The sequence below is a fragment of the Mya arenaria genome, chromosome 13 (genome assembly GCF_026914265.1).
Source record: "Mya arenaria isolate MELC-2E11 chromosome 13, ASM2691426v1".
NCBI lineage: Eukaryota > Metazoa > Mollusca > Bivalvia > Myida > Myidae > Mya > Mya arenaria.
Window position 1 is genome coordinate 62,486,201 of NC_069134.1, and position 20,216 is coordinate 62,506,416.

Sequence of the window (20,216 nt, forward strand, 5' to 3'; positions counted from 1 at the left end):
TGCTGATAGAAGATCAGATAATATTTGTACGTATCTTTGTTTGAAAATGGATATATTTATGGTTAAAAAGCGTTTCTAACGCTTTAAGAAAATGGAGTCTTTTGACAGTGTTTCAAACAACTGAGATCTGTTATTTTGTGAATCATCTTATATGACTGACTGAATTGAAGGCAATGATATCAAAATCAGTTAATCTGAAAGATTGCAGTTTTAAAGGTGCATGTCCCTAAAGGTCAATTGGCAGGAGATCTCATCAAATTAAATGAAGAATCATACATTCAATGATGCAATTCAACTTATTCATTTTGATGAGAATCAGCATTTAAAGAAGTTACCATGAGCTCTGATTTTTTTGCTGTGCTTTTTTATGACAAATTTATCATTTCTGTAGAAAATGTCTGACACTATCATACAAATTGTAGCAAAAGAAACAAAAAATGGTTAAACAGAATTAATGTTTATTTAAATATCTATAAAAAGAGTTGTTCATATAATAAGACATTATGATGCACATTGTAAATGTAAAACATAACTAAAGTACAAGGACATAAAAAATATTTAATTTTATATATTTATATGATTTTTGAATAATAATATTTCTTATGATAACAATAATAATAATAAGTGTTGAATACTAAGCACTTAACATATTATACATGTATGAATATCAATAATAACAGTCAAAAAACAACAGTTCAACCAACAAAAGAGATCCAACAAGTACTAGCAATGGGAATCAAACCAATATGACCCAACAGTGATTCAAATAACACTAGTTGTCTATCACACATTCTGTCCAACAAGCAGTCCAAACAACACTGGTGGTCCAACCAACACTTCCAGTCCAACCATTTATAATTGTTCAACCAACACGTATGGTCCATCCAATATAGCGGCCCAGTAAGCAATAGATGCCAAACCAACAATAGCATGTCAGGTACTAGCTGTCCATCACGTTGCTACCAATCTAGCAGCCCAACCAATTGTAGTGATGTTCTTCATTGAAAGTAATGATCTCAGAAGGTAACATCAGCATATTTGAATCATATCTGTAAAGAAAGGAATGGAACATAAAAAACATATTTTTATAAAAAAGTAAGTTACTCTCAGACTTATTTATGGATGGGTTTTAAGACAATCTGGAGCCCGATTTAATTCCAGCCCTGGGGGTATGCGACTAGTCCGGTGGCCATCATAATATTTGAAAATAACAAATCATTCAGAAGACTACACAGGTGACAGCATGTCATAATTACTCTAAGTAAAATGTTTATTACATAGTAATAAAATACACACAGCAGTATAAATATCATAATTTATATTGATGATGATTTATTTATGTTCATTCATAAGACTATTAGTTATACCTGGTAATGTACATACAGATTCCTCATTAGATTATGAATGTCAGATAGTAAAACAGACTAATGTATTATTTGTGTTAATTTTCAAAACAAATGTTTTAGAATTGATGAGAATTTGTTGTTTATAATACTCCAATAAGAATAGTAACTGCAGTCTTTTCTGAACCATCTACCCCACCCACCAGAACTAACTGTCCAAGTAAACAGTCAAGCGATTTATAGCTCATGACATTCAAATAATATCACAATAATGTAATATAAACTCATTAAAATGACAAATCTAATAAAAATAAATGAATTATAACAAACCTGGAATGATAATTTGTCCGTATTTATCGCTGTTACTGTAATCCGTCATAACCCGGAAATAAACCGGAAGTCACCATGCCGCAAAGGATTATGGTCTATTGGAAAGTCGAGAATGCAAAGAACAGCAATGACTGGCTGGCACTCTGTAAAATGGCGATTAAAACATTATGTCCAATTAAAACTGTCCCATTCTAAACAATCCATCAGCAATATATATAAATGAGCTGCGCCATGTGGAAATGTGTCTTGGGAAGTTGACATCATTCCATGTAATGATGTCATAAAGATGAGCAGAAGACATTACTTACTATGCAGTAAAAGTTCTTACTTTAACAGTAAAGATATCTTTTTTTGAGGAAATTAATCAAAGTGAGCTCTTTTATGTCATGTTTCTACAGTACCGTAGGTCTTGTACACATCTATGTTACATATATAAATAATAAACAGGAATAAAATGAGGAGTTGTGTACACACTAATTCCTCCTTATGTACTGTGTAACTCAAGAAAAACAATTCATAATTCTAGTAAAAACAATCCATAATTCTAGTAAATCTCTAGAATTCCCTTACTTTTCTCGCTGTACAAAAATGAATGAGGAGTTGCAAACAAGCAGGGCCATAAAACTTTTGCCATTTAAACTGTACCACAACAGCAATTTAAAGACAGTGATACTCATTGATGGAATAGGCACTTAGACAGCTACATTTTCTGAGAAATGGAGATCAGACTAAATTCTCCAGAGATAATTTATAGCTTTATTTGAAATAAAGAACATGTTACAGTGTTTATGTTAAACTTGTTACTTATCCCTGATAACACAATCATTACCTTCAAAATGGTGATAAAATAAAAACAAATATACCTTATTAAACACTGTTTACTATCACATCTGTACCCCCCCCCCCCCCCCCCCTCCCCCCTTCTTACATACCTAAGCGGCTCTTACCAAAGTAAAGAATGAAAGGTCCACAAGGCCAATTATAAACCATGAACCATGAGAATCCTGTTTACTAATTTGATTTTAAATCACCCAAAAGGCTTTCTACACATAATGGTTCCTTAATTTAAATCTAGCCTCCAAAGTTGTGATTTCATTGAAAGACTTGAGATACCTTATTTAAAAAAATGACGAAAGGAAAGCTTAAACGCAGAAGTCTGGACGGGTATACGAGCCTGGAAATAAATACACAAAAGCTCACCATGCTGCTAAGGATTCTTATATAATTCCCGGCCCAAGTTCAGCTGGAGATGTTGATTCCACACGGCTGGATAACCGGCCCAGTGCACCCAAGCTTGGCAGTATCTGCAAGAGGAGGGTGTATATCTGGGAAAACGCATTTATAATCAATTTGCGAAAGTTCTTATCCGCCATAAGTAGTGAACATGTATGTGGCTTATAGATTATCTGAAATGAAGTTTAATAAAGGAGACAAGGTTCGGTCTGGGATCTAAACCTGGATTTTGATGCTGAAATTGTAAGTTTTGTTCAAATGAAGTATAAACTTAAAGTGAGTACAGAGATATCTTGAAGCCCAGATTTATCACTTACCTGAAGTTTGTAGGGCTACAATTTGCTGTAAACTGCAGGAACTGTCCCCATGAGCCTTTTGTCTGTTAGGGGAATGGTGGCTTAGGTGATTGGTGGTACCACTCTGCATTTCTTATCCACACACAACACAGTGTATCTGAAAATGACAGAAAATGGCCATGCACTTATGAAAGCTATGCTAGAAATACGCCGTTATGAGTGTATCAGATGACATTTCCACACAGAAATTGTGAGGCCACCAATACAGCAGTACTGACATCAATGACGAAAACATATATATCTGTCATGGAGCTGTGCTGGTTCTGTGGCGTCAAAACCACTGCAACTTGGCAATTCACTAGAAACATCTTTTCAGAAAAAAGAAACAACCAATACTGGGTAGCCTTTGTCACCCAGTGAACACCCAGAGCATCTAGTTACTTTGAGCATCTATTTACTTAGAAGTACAATGTAGCGTCATTAAGATCTCAAATTAACAAAGAAGTGTATCCGAAAGCTTTAAATACTGAACGAAGTGTAACTTTGAGGCGGGCTGCGAGCAAATACTTTCAAGGGCAGAAATCTCCCAGAAGTTTGAAAAAGATTATGCAAAGCTCTAGCTTGATGATTTTGGCCCAATTTCAAATTGTTACTCAGTAACACGACGGCGTAAATTTAATCAAACATCAATATAGTTACACAGGAAAATAAGAAATAGCTTTAAACTCTCTCACATTCATGGCAGAGTGTCTGGTGACGGTTAAACATTCAGCCTGGTGGCTGGGGTAACATATCTAAATCCCTAAATGGATGATCTGATCCCAGCCAACAGATCAGCGAAACACGAATTGTATTGCGTGTCCAGGGGAAGGGGGGGGGGGGGGTCCCAAGGATATCTTGAATATTGTTTTATGATTGATTAGATAGTATATTTATAAAATATGAGATGTGAATATGTTTCTATCATGTATGAATTAGAACACTTTAGATTAGTACTTCACAAAACATGCGACCACTTCGCACTTGTAGTGTTTTTTCACGAATATCGGAAATTGCGTAGTGTTCCTCAATGTTCTAGCTAAAGTCGTATAATTAATTTCAAGAAACAATACACTTGTGATTTAAAATATTTGAATACAACACAAGTGTTTTCAACATTGGACCATTTTCAATCCAATATTCATTATTATTCTTTGTCGAACTGAATGATATTACTGGCCAAATAATTTAACGTGTAGTCCATTGAAAAAAATCCCTTCTCCCTAGCACGAGTACGGTGGGTTTTTTTTTCGAACACCGTCACAGTACCGCTACATCAACATTTTAAAAGTAAGGGCATGCTATTGAACTCTTTTGTCGAATAAAATGGTACGAAACCTTTACAAATGTAAATAATGTTTTGTTATCATGTAGGTTGCCCGACTTTTTCTGGCAAATATAACCATTTGACCTTAAAATCTAAATAATATCTTGTTCAACTAGTTCTTGCATGAATAACATTATATATTGTTGAAAATATCTAGACGAAGTCGAAAGTAACAGGCATAATAATGTAAATTAATTTCTTCACAATCGTTGTACAATGAATTCATATTAATCTAAGTATATCATATATAGTCGGGTCATAATGCTAAAAATTATTGGAAATGGCCGCAATGTAAATTGCTCATGTGTTTTAATGTTTCTTAAATGAATATGTCGCATTCCTATACCTCAAGGTCAAGTCAATGACATTTAAAGGTCATAGTACAAAAATGACATTTTCTCTAAAAGTTTGTAGTTGTAGTATTTGATGCTAATGCAAATTCATTTATATTCAATATGTGATGACATAATCATAAACGGAATATTTCTTTACAACATTTCTTTAATTGTTAAAGATGCACTCTTACTCCCAAGTCAGATTTAACACAATAAATTCAGTAGCCGCCTTGCGTTTTTGTTCACAAAGCCGGCACACACAGTTCATTCTCAGTTTGCATGTTGTGTACTGAAAAGTTCCAGCTTTTCATGACACTCGCAATAAACCTATCCATGAATTAAAACAAATTAACAAATAACTACCAGGTAATCATGGAAATATAAATGTCATTTTTTACTTAAATTATTGATAAATACAACTTATATTGCAGTCAAACTGGATAAAATATCAGGAAAATGTGTCCTGTTCCAAAAAGTGTGTTTTGAAGTTGCAGACAATAGTCCAAAGACCAAGAATTTAAGTGTTCAGACAGGGGCAGGCAAATCTTAAAAAAAAAATCAAAATTTTAAAACTTAAATAAAACTAAAATTATACAAACCTTATATAAATCATGTGTTAACTTGAAAATACATACAAGAATACAATGTACACATAATCAAATGCTACCTCAGAGAATCATTTTTTTCAAGAACTACTTAAAGGGGTACTGCAACCCGCAAGCCTTTCGTTGTGGGTCGACACCTTTAAACCTCTTTCCCGCACATTAGATAAACACGTCTTATGTTTTGTCAGTGCCGGTTTTGATGACCAGTATAAATCCAAAAGCAGTTTTTCTGCCAAAATTTACCCAAATGATTTGGATGAATGCTTAACAAGAAAGTGCAGTGTACACAATCAAATAAAGTATTTAGTGTTCCAGCAATAATGAGCAATCTGAAATCTGACCTCTTACATTCCTTAAATATTCACAAAGTGTTAAGTTCTTGTGTTTGTTATCTTTTTATGATTCAAATGGTAAAAAAATGGTGCAAATGTGAGAAGCCCTGAAGAAGAAAACTGATATTTTAATAGAAATAGTGATGAAATCACTGACATTATGTTTACTTAGCAACTAAAGCAACAGATCAACCAGACCTACCAGTATGCTAATCTATATTTAACTGCTAAATTTTAAAAACCCAAAACATACAGATAAGATATGTGGCGCAGTTGTTTACATTGTGTGATTTAAATGCATATATTTTTGTTGGTGATTAGTTTAAATCCAACTGAAGCAATCTCTTATCAATATAAACCTTAGTTCATCCAACAAATTAAATATTTGAATGTTAGAGGATTTGTTTTCAAAAGATCAGCAATAATGTTTTTTCTTTAATTGTCTCAATGAAAAATGTAATGTTCAAGTTTATAGGCGCTGTTTTATCTGAGAATTTCCCTGGGTGTGAACCGCTTACTGTGTCCAAGTTATCCAAGCTGGATCTAAGACATTACTACAATATGGGCAATTTGCTCTGCCATTTTTATAGATAATACCCGGTAGTGTATTCCAAAGGTATTCTTTTGGTACATTGAACTCACAACAATATTTGAACTCCTGACGTCCAGCACCGCTGTCAGATTATCTAATCCAACCACTATGCCATTGCATGCTCTTTACTGAACAAAAGATAAATGAATACTCACAATTTTGAACAGTATTTTTTTTGGTCACAGATAGCAACCTTTTAATCCCACTTAAACCTGTCTTCCCTATTTGGCAAACAGAGAATTTTTAGAAAATTTGTTATCTGATGATCCTGTAAATTTTGTGTGGATTGACTAAATACTGTTCGAATTTAGCAAATCAAAACTAACATTTTGGGTTTATTCAGTGTAGACCCTAAAATATCAATTTTGATTTATAAGTATGTAGGTTTGTTTAAAAGCTCAGTACAGTTTACTTTACTTGTTAAGTTATCCAATTTCTGTAAAAAAATATTACTAAACTTGACTATAAAATACTGTAGGGGGGCGTGTCATAAAGTTAAAAAAAAATCCAAATAATGCAACAGTCAATTGCAGCATGGGCCCCCAAGGTCCTGCTAATAGCGGGGACTTTGACTTTCGGTCCAGCCAATCCCAGGTAAAATTCCCGCTCTGCACAGACAAACAGCTGGTAAAAGCCCTGTCAAATGAATTATGATCATTTCGTAACCACTCATTGTTGGTCATTTCGTAACCATTGTGTTAGTCAATTCGTAACCGTTAAGAAATCGAATGGTCATATCTTAACCGTTGACTCCTATAATTATGAGGAATTAATTTAATACCATTTGAATTTACAAAATAAGTTTATTGTAAGTATAAAACATAAAAATAACAACATAAACAAAGTTAAATCTAGTAGTTGTATTCCTTCTTTATTCCTAATAGTGTAGTGCGATTTGCCAATAAACTCTGAAACTATGACAAATAGAAACATTCACACTAGCTATTTTTTTATGTTGCGAAGGAAATATTATAAGCAGGCTGAATATTAAATGTAATAATTTTTTAATTCATAGATGTTCTACCATTGAGAGGAATTGTGACCTTAAGCCAATATTTTTTAAATATATAGACCATATTACTTTAGAATTTCTTTTTTATTAAATTGCATAGAAGTATTGTAAAATGTAGTGAGTTTGCCGAATGAGATTATGCGCTTTTTATATGCTTATTGTATTAAAAATGTGCCGATATGTTTAATTTTGTATCTTGTTATTGGAAATTAATACCATAAGGCCAAATAAAAAAATAGGTGTGTTTCAGGTAACACTGCTAAAAAAAATAGGGTAGGTAGGTCGGAATATTTTTTTTTTTTTTTTTTTTTTGATATATTGATTTCAGTAACTGTTGACTCAGAAAGTAACAAAAATAAAAGTCATCAATTTTCAGGTTTATCAGTAGTTTTTAAACATGTTACATGCTTCAAAGGAAACATTCTTTATTTGTCTGGTTAAATACTTTTGACAATGGTGGTTGGATTTCAACTAAGTTATGGTACACCACTCTGCTATTATTTGAGACTTTCCAGGAACGGTTTTACTTTTCTTTATGCATCCGTTTGCTTTCAATCACCCTCTGTAGAATACTAACCTCCCTGAAAAATAATTACATGAAGAGTGGGACAGCAAATTTACCATATAAGCCATTAGCCAAGGAAACCTCAATGCTGTCAAGAGGACCTGGGGGTTCAGGTTTGAAGAACAAGTAACATGCAGGTTTTATTGCCAAAATTGCACACTTAAGTCTGACATATCAATCCGAAAGTCAGTATCTGACACATTTGTATCTGACAAGAAAATATAGTTCAAGAATTGAAACATACCTGCCACACAAGCACAAACGTAATTCACCTTAAGAGTTCGGACATTCTATAAATTCCGACATCCATTATTATTTTCAAAAATAATTTATTTTAGGTACCTAATTTTCGGACACCCAAAGGACATTGACTGAACTTTTACAGTTACTAAGTCTCACAGACAAAAATTATTGATCTTTATCGTTACAATGCCTGGCTAGATTACCTAACCGTATACATCACTGTGATAAGTTAGTTGGTTACTACCCATCCTAAACGATTTATTGCCTGGTGAAAAGGATGTGTGATATATTCAATGGAGGATTAAAGAAACAACAAGGGCAATGCAGAGATTAAAACACAGACATGACATGTTTGTAAAACGATCCGCCAATTAACTTTGAAACTTGTATCACACTTTTAATATAGACTTTATGAAGCAATAATCGTACAGTAATACTCATTGAAACATCAATCATGCCAAGAAATACCAGCCAATTTTTCCACTTTTCATTTCTACACAAGAGCCAATTTCAGCTACACATTAACCCCTAATTGACCGAGAATCTGACCATGTGTTTAATCATGTTTTCATATCTAGGGAGTTGCTGTAGTTTGGGTCAAGATTTGGAAGAATGTATTTAATTTTGCCCAGAAAGACGTGAAGAAGTATCAAGTGTTAACTACAATTAATTAAAATTACAGAGTACTTAATTTAGTAAAACTTATTATTTACTTATTCTTAAACAAAAATATGATGTTTTTAATGAGTAACATTATCGTTTTAGACATACATGTGTATGACAGATGTTAATGAAAATGGTATGCTTAACCAACCGTTTTATTTGGAATGAAAATGTAACCTATATTACATTATATATGAATCTGGCCGTCTCGTAGGTCGAATTATATTTAAGGGTATGCTTTACTAAGCGTATGGATATTGATTTTAAAATGTCAGATTTATTGGGTTCACATTTTTTAACAAAAACACACACTCTTATTGTTCATTTTTAAAGCTTTGTTGTTTTTATTTCAATGTAAAAAATATTGAGTTCGTAAGTATACGTATACACCATGGAAAATGGGAAATACAAACGAAACTTGAAAAAATATATCACATTGGCAAAAATGAATCTCCGAATGTTAAATTTACTTCAATTTTGTTCATATTATCATGAACACATGAGGCGGTTAAAATGCATTTTCGTATAACTGATTGGGATTTGTTTTTGCAATGTTTCAATCTAAAAAATTGCTTAGTTTTGTGTTCATCTGGCATTGTCTTCATACCGTGACCTGTGAAAGAACATGTTTTGACTGACATAAACTCACAACAATGGTCGCTGTCCTTGGGTGACTCCTTTTCTGTAAAATATTGACCCACCCCCACCCCAAATAATAACATGACTCAGAACGTTACTGTAAATAGGTATTTAACCCCACCGAACAGAACCGACTATGTTGGTCATTTAATATGTGTGCTCTTAAGTCTTAGTAATACAGGTGGTAATGCTGCAGCTATTGTTGTTGATACTGCCACTACTGCTTCTGCTATTGCCAATGTCAACACCACCGCCACAACACCACCGTCAGCACCACCACAACCACCACCACCACCGATGATGATGATGATGATGATGATAATGATGATGATAATGATGATGATGATACCCCTAAACTACTGCCGCTCCTGCTGAATTGTTGTTGTTGTTGTTGCCACTTCTACAACAACAGCTACTACTATTCCTTCTACTAACTATCATATAACTTCTACTGATGCTGCTAATCTTGCGTAAATCAATTATATGTTGCTGTGAATGAAGGAACTAAGCTTTTTGTATCAATGCGAAGACCCTTCATTTATCTATTTATAATGAGCGCAAAGTACAATGAACCCTTAAAGGGACTGTACACCAGATTCGCACCAAAAAAGTTTTCTTCTGTAACGAATCTCAGGACAATTATCTAATGGACTGTGTTACGCTTTATCATAATTGTAAAAAAAAGTACCAAAATGTAAAAAAAAACTGTGTCGGAGACCGGGTTCTTCAGTTAGTAAGTTTCAATGCAGTGTACACATCGATGCCAAGTTTATGTCAGTTTTCGAAAAATTTCTCTTTTTTTCCGCTATTTTATCATACGGAGTATAGCCCCTTTAAGCAGATTTTCGACATCCACAGATAAACAACTCCCCGGTATCATTTTATTAAATATACATGAGTCATAACATTTTGAGCCGGAAGTTGATAAGTTTGACTGGGGTTTGTGATTCTATTTGTTTCAAAAAACTTCCTCACGCCGGCCAAATCCTAAGAGCCTCTTATAGAACAATACCGTACTCAAGTTGTTAAATTAAACGACTTGATTACGGTATTGTTCTATAAGAGGCTATTAGGATTTGGCCGGCGTGAGGAAAATATTTAGCTGTCGGGGAACTAAGAAATATAGTTAGTACATTTGTACTTGATGTTTTCAATCTTTAAACATAATTAAACATAATAACAAGAGTGTGGTTTAGATAGTTAAATATTGTTATCAAGGAGATTGTTCATAAACAATATCAAAGATGTAATGCTTAGCTTAGTTAATTAATAATTATACTTTTTATAGTTAAGAAAATCATGTCAATACTTAATAATAAACTATTATTGAATTTTTATTTTTATTTTTGACAAGTGTCGTAATCAACAAAATGAGATGAAGCGTTAAATCTAAGAACCATGCACTATAGAAAGATTTTTCCGAAAAATGACCAAAATTATTGCTCCCCTGAATTTCATGCTGGTCGTAATGGCCATTAAATGAAATGAATTAGCTGTAACAGCAGATAACTGATAAAAATTTCATGGAGAACCAAGTCAGTCCTTTAACCCTTAGCACAAAACCACTGAATGGAACATAATGCATATGCTGCTAAAATCCAGGTATATGCTGGCATACAGGGGTTTCCTTCTTAATTGAAAATTGGATAGGATTTCTTGGCATGAAAACAATAAAGTCAACACATTCAATGATACAGGTAACTATTAAATGTGATGAATTAAAGTTATAAATGCAATACTCAAGTTACAATAAAAAAAACACCAGACACATTAATCCTGCATAACAATATCCATGCTCTCCATGAGATCCTCGTGGGTATAACTGAGTTATGTGACGTCACACAATGGGACTGTTTGATCTGAAGCCGATAAAAGGTGTTTATTCATTTCAATGCATGTATAAAATGGTGTTGAATGGGATTTTAACCATCTTGATGAAGGAGCTACAGTGACTTATAGGCGTAATAACCATTGATAACTACGGATAAATTAATAAGTGGTAAAATGCAGACATGAAGAAAAAAGGCAGGTTTACCATACATGTAAATAAAATGTAAAAATGGTTATTTTCTATGAATTCGTAGAGCGAAAAATTAATTATTTTAAGGTGTCCGAACTCTAAGGTGAAGTACGGTAAATACATTCAAAAAATCCAACTCTAATATTGTCAACTTTACGTACATACATTTCGTAACAAATGCTTTTCGTACCCAAATCACATTTTTTTCAGGGAAAAATAGGTTAGGGTCGGCGGGAAAAATAGGGTCGGTCGGGTAACCTGAAACAGACCTATTTTTTTATTTGGCCTAACAAATAATTTAAGGTTGTTTTTTGTCGGTTTCGGATATAAAGTATGCAGAATATGAATCAATTGAGAAAAAAACAGAACAAAATTTTGTTCGTTTTAAACAATTCAAACAAATATAGTCAATGAAAAAGGTCAAGAATGATCATTTATGTAAACGTAATTTTACTCAAAAATACATCGCGATCAGTCTTTAATTATTGTTTATAAGTAAGCAAAATGTAAGAAAATAATTAACATATTTTGGTAGTATAACAAATCATTTCTACTTTAGCATGATATATATATATCTAATAACTATTGAGTAACATAAATTATTGGCTTGTTACTAGTGAGAATTCGAGTAATGTCTCCCAATTGGTGTCTTGGTTGCTGTGCAATATACATCCAGGTTTGAACAATACACTTAACGAGGTGCTAAGTGTACTATTTATCACCTTGTTAAATGGTGGTTATTATATGAGCAATTGACCTTACGACAGGATTTGATTGACAGGTCCTATCAGCCAATCAGAATGTAGGGCTGATAAGCCGTGTTGCTATCCGCCATTTTGTCCGTCAAACTGACCAGAGTCCGTCATATACATGCGCTGGCAATTCCTCGCCTTTTTAAGTATTATGGTAAAAAGGTGTTGTCATGGCACTTGTAATTCGGATACAAGGTAGCCAGGCCGACTAAAGATGGCTTACAATTCGTTCTGTATTCGAAACCAGTGAGTTATTTAGAAAAATGCAAGTGCTGTATCAGACTCTGTGGAAGACCTCATCAACAGCTGAACTTGGAAATTTTGAAAGATCGTTCAAAGGCGAAACATCTATACGTCTGTACAAAAGTATTTTTTTGAACAAAACTACTTATTTCAATCCGCTCAAAATTTATTTAATACTGAAATTGTCCGTGCATGACCTAAATAAGTGTTACTATTTTTAAACTATAAACATCGTACATTTATGCTTTGGCTTGTGTTGTCAAATCGGCATTAATGGCCATTTAATATCAGGTTCAACATGGACACGATTGATTTCATTCAAGATAGAGGTATTTTTGTTGATACCGTTATGTAATTTTTATAAACTGCTTTGCTTTCAAAGTAAATCAGGAAATATCGTACAACTAGATTTTTGTCCGAACCATCGCATGCTTCCGAATCTCATATACTCGTATGGTTCCTATGTAAACAATGGCTTTTGTAGAAGTCATTCCGACACATTTCATAGATTTCTTATTTTCATATCAGCACTTTGTCGACGGGAAATCCAATCAAGAAAACATTGACCCTCAAGCAGCTACTGTATTTGACCAGCTCACACCAGCTAGGCCTCCTCCAAAACTCAGATAAATATTTGAGCCACCAAAACAAAACGAGAACAGATCGGTCTGAATCGTTAAGGTTTTATTTTCTGTATAAAACAATTTATTTCACTGTACATTTAAATCAATTATTATGTTCATTAGAACTTGATTCTGCCAAACATGTGCTGTAAAGACTTAGACTTATTATGAATAAAGAACAAGTCAAACATGCATGTATTTTCATTGTTATTCTTATATTTTGGGCCATTTACGTAAATCTACAATATTTAATGATAGTTCATCCAATGTTCAGAGTCCGGATCACATGCACACTCGATTAACAGTATTCTTAAAGTTGCACTCTCACAGAATTCTAGTTTGACACGTTTTGTCTCAGAATCGGCTTATTTTGGCATTCTTTAAATTAAGACCTAATATATAAATCACAAAGCAAACTTCTCCGAGCCAAAACATGATAAATGCAATCGAATCCTGTGTAAGTTGTCAAAGTGATCAATCTGTGAAAGTGCAGCTTTAACAGTGAAAAATAACTTCTGCTAATGCTATATATTTTAAAATATATTTGCCATTGCAATAAAGAGATATTCACCTACAATATCATACATAAACATTAAAGAAATATCAAAGTTTAAGTAATGTTTGCAAAACAACAATGTATTTAATAAATCTGATATTAAATATGCAACAACTGGTGTTATACTCCAGAACTGAAGCTAACATCATAGAGGTACATCCTTCCAAGAATCCATCAAAACAACATGCTGAACAACTTCAAGAACTCTCTTCAAAAGACCACACTTTCCTGAAATAAATAAAAGATGCCAATATTAAAATAAATCAGTTACATGTATTGTTAAATATTTTAATACTAGCTGTAAATGCTACTGCCTTTGATGTTTGCTTTCTACATGTATATCATAATGAAATATTGACAAGATACTAGCTAATGTTTTGTGGTTGTTGTTTTTCTCTGGACAAATAGTCCATTACTTTTGTACAGCAAAGTAAAAACTAAATGTTATAAAAAGCTTTAAAATAGGTCCTACCGTTTATTTGTAAAACTTGTCATCACTGGTTTTCTCTTGCGGTTGACATTGCCTGGACTGGCAAATATCATGTGTGTGTGTGGGGGGGGGGGGGGCGGTTTCCGGTCTTATGCTAGGTCCCCTGTGGCGGTAGGCTTGTTGAAGACAATAATAAGGGGACTTCTTTATCTCCATCAATCAGAATACTTTAATGGTGTCAACGGTAAATAGCAGGAGACCCTCCACCAGCCTTAACCGGTAAATGGGGGGAGGGTAGTGTGTGTGGGTTAGAACCAGCTGCCCAGTCAGCTTAGTTGGTTAGAGCGCCGGGCTAGTGTTCTGGTGGTTGTGAGTTCGAGCCCCACACCGGGGGCACTTTTCCTCCCAGGTCTACTTTTACAGCCAGAGTGTGTGAACATGTTCCACAATTTCTGTAAGAACAAAAATCAAAGCATATGAATGTTTGAGCAATGCAAAAGTTACAGATTGGTATCACCCACGATTGTCACTTGTCAACTATTACATTATTATTCATAAGGGGGAGTGTTCAATCGCTTAGAACTGAAACTTTTTATGCATAACCCCAATAAACCATTTCTGCTCATACTATAGAATACAAGGTTATACTGTATAGCTGGCAAGTAACTGTTATTTAATGTCACTTCCGGGTTCCCCATTCGGGCCATTTATGATTTACTCATATTGGTGCGATGATTTAATCTTTGTTTCAACAATACTGTAAGAAGGACTGGTGTTATTAAAAGTTAAACTTACCCTTGTTTGCATTTACAGTATGCGTCACACACACGCTTTTCCTTTGTATCGATGTCAATGTTGACAACATGGCGGCTATCCGATTTTCTCTGACTTGGATAGATTTCACCCCGTAAATGTTAGATATCGTCATTTTCTAAAGATATATCGAGCCTTCCGATGTAGCAGCCAGTTACAAATTCCTTTGACTTATATTTTTTTCGCATTGTAATGTCACATTTATGATAATTTGTCAGGAATATCGGAAAGCGAAACGACGCGAGACGCCATTACTTCCTCGTTTGTTTGACGGACATAGACAGAGTTCGCTCCCTTGATATCAGGGGGCGTGGCTTAGAAGCCGCTGTCGAAAGGTCAATTGATTACTTGACGGTTACGAATTGACTAACAGAATGGTTACGAAATAACCAAGATCAGCAGTTACGAAATGGTAAGGTTACGAAATGACCAGATTCCCGTCAAATGCCCCTGGGGACATCCTAGGTTAGGCCCATTCCCTGTTATCAGCGCAAAAACAATAACACCGCATTCACTCAGCACTGTCGGTCCACCTGGAAGGTAAAAACATGGCCCATTTCCCCTGCTATCCCCGGTATAAACAAGACCTGGGCGCCATTGTTACAATTGACTGGTGCATAACTGTGGCAGAATAAGGGAAATATTTTATTGTTGCATTTATTATCAAATATGAGAATTTAAGACACATGCAAAAAGCCACAATACGAATTGGTGATAGTGTTCGTTCTGTTCTGCTATTCAAAGGTGATGAGACTGACTAATGACATGACATTGACAAACAAAATGTAAGGCATTTGTATCCTTTCGTCTTTTATTTATTAAAATCTGAGATGTTATGGGAGCAAATCATTTTTTAGATTGGAACATACCAAATAATAATAAGGGACGATGTACAGTAGTGGTAAACCAAGTTTGCTAGAAATCAATCGAGTTTCTCCAAAATACAAGCAAAAATTACACCGGATGTTGATACTAGTGATTTAGTTTCGGATGAACAAAATCCGGATAAATCATTTGCTTTTCATCCAAAGGGTGGACGATTTATACAACTGTACAAAAGTCATAAAAATAAACGAAAAAACGTTGAATATGTATTTTAAACACTTACCAAGTTACCATTCTCTTTCTGTAAGAGATGAACGCCATACTGCATAATTGCACGGAGATGGTACCACGGAGATACCCGAAAATTTCCGTTATATTCCGGAAAGTTAAATTTCTGTATACTTGAAAATTTGGATGCTGATGGTACACGAAATATCGAATTTCCTCATTTCTGTTTTTTATGGAATGAAACTTCGGGATAATATACAATAAGCTTTAAATAAAGTAAAACAATAAAAAATGCTTAGTATATAGCTATTTTTGACCAAAATTATGATTTTTTCCCTGGTCGCCTTAATAGCTATTTTTATGGATACACAAATATACTAAAGTTTAAGAATATTTTTTTTAATATTAAAAGAGAATAATATTTAAAACAATGAAATGATCTCGTAAATAAACATTCAAGCTTATCAACTTACTGTCAATGGACATTTTTATTGACATTTGATACATCAAATCTGGACTGAAAATATTAAGGAGACCAATTTTTGTCGCCTTAATCCAACGGTCCCCATAATGCCTAGATTAATATATATATGGTCACCTTAATATCTGTAGTAGATATATATATATATATATATATATATATATATATATATATATATATATATATGAATCAGATGTTCTTGTTTATTGTTCGTAAGCCGCAAAACGACATTTCAGATAGTTATACTATTAGGAAACCATCCGTGCACAAGTGATTTTTTTACAAAATCAGTAACCCCAGACCCTCTGAATTTGTTTTGTATATAATATACCAATTTTTAGGAGTCACATGTAATCCGAGAAATATTTAAAGCTTCTCAAAGCTTCTCAGATAATAAGAAGCATATTTCAGACTTCTCGGATGAGGTAAAAAACATAGATAGGACGCAGCGGGAAAATGTCAAAATCGGTAGCAACCATGTCTGTTTTGAAATATGACTTTTTATCGGAGTGTGAAAATGGCACAGATTACTTCAAACCATGCGATACTAATTAATAAGAATTCTTTGTAATGGTGTTTTGTAAATGATAACCTTTAAAGAAAGATACAAATTGTAAAAGTAACAGCCTTATATGTTATATTATTGTTCTCAACATGTCAATACCTTGAGGTAAACAAATCAAATATTGTAGACGGGGTGGATAGTTTTCTAGTGGTAAGATGCTGCGCTAGCATGCGAGAGAAGCCGAGTTCAAACGAATGTCTAAAATACCTTCTGCTATTTGCAACCTCACAAGAATAGTAAAAGCTACATTTTAACTCGGAAACTGCCTTTCTGAGTATCCGGAAAAAAAACGACTCACTGTTGACTAATGACACAGCCAGAACTGTTTTGGGTGGAAACGTGGGACGCTTCTGAAGGGCGAAGGACGGAAGCAATGGTGTGGGGTGAAAGGCCGAAGTTGAAAATTGAGAGGTGGACAAGAAAAGAAAAGACAAATATAACAAACACGTGGCATAATGTGCCATCCCATCGGTTTGTACAATTGGTATGTTACTCTTGTTAAAGGCAGAGTGAGTTTTCACACCTTCACATAATAACATTGCACAATAATGCTTCTTAACAGTATGCATGTTTAATTATCCTTATTATTTTAAGTCAGAATCAAACTACAAAAATTATGTCGTACAATATCGAACCTTATATCCCGATTTTTCACAGCCGATATAACTCAATCTTCGCAATGTAAGTAACGCCTCTTTGAAGTTAAAAGTAAACACAATGTTCTTCCATTAGTTTCTCTATTAGATCATTTTTAGCAAATTCGGCCTGAAATGGATTATAGGTGGAACATAGACAATATGGGTTTTTTTAATTCTGGGGCATATAAGAGCGTCCCAAAATTAGTATCAGTATAGTCTGAGACATATTTAAAAAATCCCTTGAGTTGGCATGGCTTTGCACCTTTTTTACCATTCAATCTTAGCTTTCCCGACATTTGTCAACAAGAATATCTCTGGAAGCGATGGATCTATCCAATACGACCACTTACTTTGAAAAGGCAGACATTGTCATACAATGTACTTAAAGAGGGTTAATGGTCGTAGCATTTATTAAACAATTTGGATATAATCATCAACATGGAAGATACGGGCAGATTAGAGAATTTCTTTTTAAAGTAAATTTCAAGAGATGTAATAAAAAAACAGCAATTGAAATTTACAAATATTCAAGATATGACCTGGACAAACTTTGATTTTCAAAAACAATCAGATAAGAAGAGTTTCAGGTAAGATAACTAACAAAAATGAAGAGCAGGATCTTTGGTTAGGAATTTCCTCTGATTGCCATGTATTTACATTTCAAGTTGCATTTCAATCCATTCAATTTATTCCAAGATATGGCCTGGACAAGTAACCATTTTTAAAAAAAATATCAGGTAAATTAGAGGTTATTAAAACTTATGCTTACATTTTCTCTCATTGCCATCTATCTATATTTGAAGTTTTATTTATCCCTTTGGTATTTTCCAAGATATAGCCCGGACAATGACCAATCATGAAAAGAAATTGTAAAGGGGAGGTAACTAAATCAATATGCATGATAGGATTACGGTTCTTTTCAACTGCACTTCCTGACATTGCCATCTCTGTATAAACTAAGTTTTACTGCAATGCAATCAGAATTTTTTAAATTATTATCCGGACCTTCGGACAAGGGTGCGCGAGCACCAATTGTGTGAAACAAGAAAATGAGTGTTCTTCATACGCGCTTTTTGGACTAGGGCACTTGTGGCCTAGTTCATAGCCTTAAACGCGCTATCTGCATTCTCAAGCCGCATCTGGGGGTTCACTGACGTAATGTATTCATACGCTGTATTTTGATTGGATTGCCGTTAGCGAATTCGAATAATTAAAGTAGTACCAGAACTGATTACAATGAAAACATCCAATAAAAATAGTTCTTCTAACAAATTCAAGCTAACTGTATGTTCTTTTAATGAATCACAAGAAATTCATACGTAGCGAGTGAGTTAATCGGGTTAACTACATGAATATTCTTGCATACGGTCAGATTATATGCAATAAGAATATGAACATATTGGAAAAGTACGCATCGATTTTTTTCCGTTCAATGCTCTGTATTGATAGACTGGTACCCTCTTTCTCTTTTATCCGAAAAGAAAATAGTATCAGCTAACCGAGGTGCCCGTCGCGCATTCGAAATGTCTTGTGAATTCATTCGTAAAGCGAATAAAGCGTGCGGTCTAAGTAGAAAACAACCAGGAAAAATGGTTTAAAAAAAATATTGTTATCCTTTGCATACAATGTTGGTATTCCGAAGTCGGTCCCTGTTCTTTTTTTCGACATAATTTGCATGTTTCCGTGATATTTTCTTTTCGATACAAAGTTTTTTTAACTAATCATCGCATGGCACTTAGCACATTTTTAAATGCAACATGATTTTTGGTATTTATTGTTCAAATACTATTAATGTTAACTAAAAACCATATGCCGCGTACCTGTATAACTTTATATTTTTTAGGAAAAGTAAAACAGGGTACCAGTCTACTTATTGACCTCAAAATTTACTCTGATCGGAGCGGCCGAATGAGTCAGACATACATGTATGATATCACTACTTCCGGACGCTGATGATGTGAATTTCATAGTGTTTTATTGAGGAAATTTATCAATAAAGCCGCCATTGAATGCTTACCACCATCAAACGGATTTATTTTCATCTTACCGTGGGTAGCATTTTTAATTTGAAACGTAAATTTTCAAGCAATACCAAGTTCGTTTGAAAAAATCATTTCAATTTTGCAAAATGGAGATAAAAAATATCAAATATGCGCATACTTATTTATGAAGTTTCATTCTATATGAAGCCAAATGTATGAATATGTGCACAGCATCTGTGAATAAGATGATTGTTTACCTATGTGCATAGAAAAGTCTTGCAGCCACTCTCAGTGTAAGTACATGACATTTTGATAAACAATCGCCATTGATAAAACAATCTTGCATGCTCAATTTTGATTTCCTCTCTTACCACAGGGGCAGGTTGCGTTGTTTTGACACAAAAGTTTTGATAAAGTTATGGCTTCTTAAACAGGGTCATGTCGGCAAATATATATGGAAATTCAGGGTCAAGTCGTCCCCCTTTACAAAGATAATAAAATAAGAA

General features: G+C 33.9%; 3 long non-coding RNA genes across 4 annotated transcripts; 1 reads left to right on the forward strand and 2 right to left on the reverse strand.

The window, feature by feature from the left end:
* Positions 1-467: 467 nt before the first annotated feature.
* Positions 468-16,243, reverse strand: LOC128214192 (uncharacterized). Of its 2 annotated transcripts, none has more exons than XR_008257879.1 (5): positions 16,100-16,243; positions 3,224-3,359; positions 2,874-2,977; positions 1,674-1,816; positions 468-1,049 (listed from the first exon to the last, which is right to left on the reverse strand). It is a non-coding gene; the product is annotated as an uncharacterized LOC128214192 (long non-coding RNA). The 2 variants fall into 2 exon arrangements; XR_008257880.1 differs by lacking the exon at positions 16,100-16,243 and adding an exon at positions 3,937-4,021.
* On the forward strand, positions 12,299-14,205 carry LOC128214195 (uncharacterized). The gene is made up of 3 exons (XR_008257882.1): positions 12,299-12,898; positions 13,098-13,250; positions 13,880-14,205. It is a non-coding gene; the product is annotated as an uncharacterized LOC128214195 (long non-coding RNA).
* On the reverse strand, positions 13,244-15,181 carry LOC128214193 (uncharacterized). The gene is made up of 3 exons (XR_008257881.1): positions 14,974-15,181; positions 14,221-14,630; positions 13,244-13,976 (listed from the first exon to the last, which is right to left on the reverse strand). It is a non-coding gene; the product is annotated as an uncharacterized LOC128214193 (long non-coding RNA).
* Positions 16,244-20,216: the final 3,973 nt, after the last annotated feature.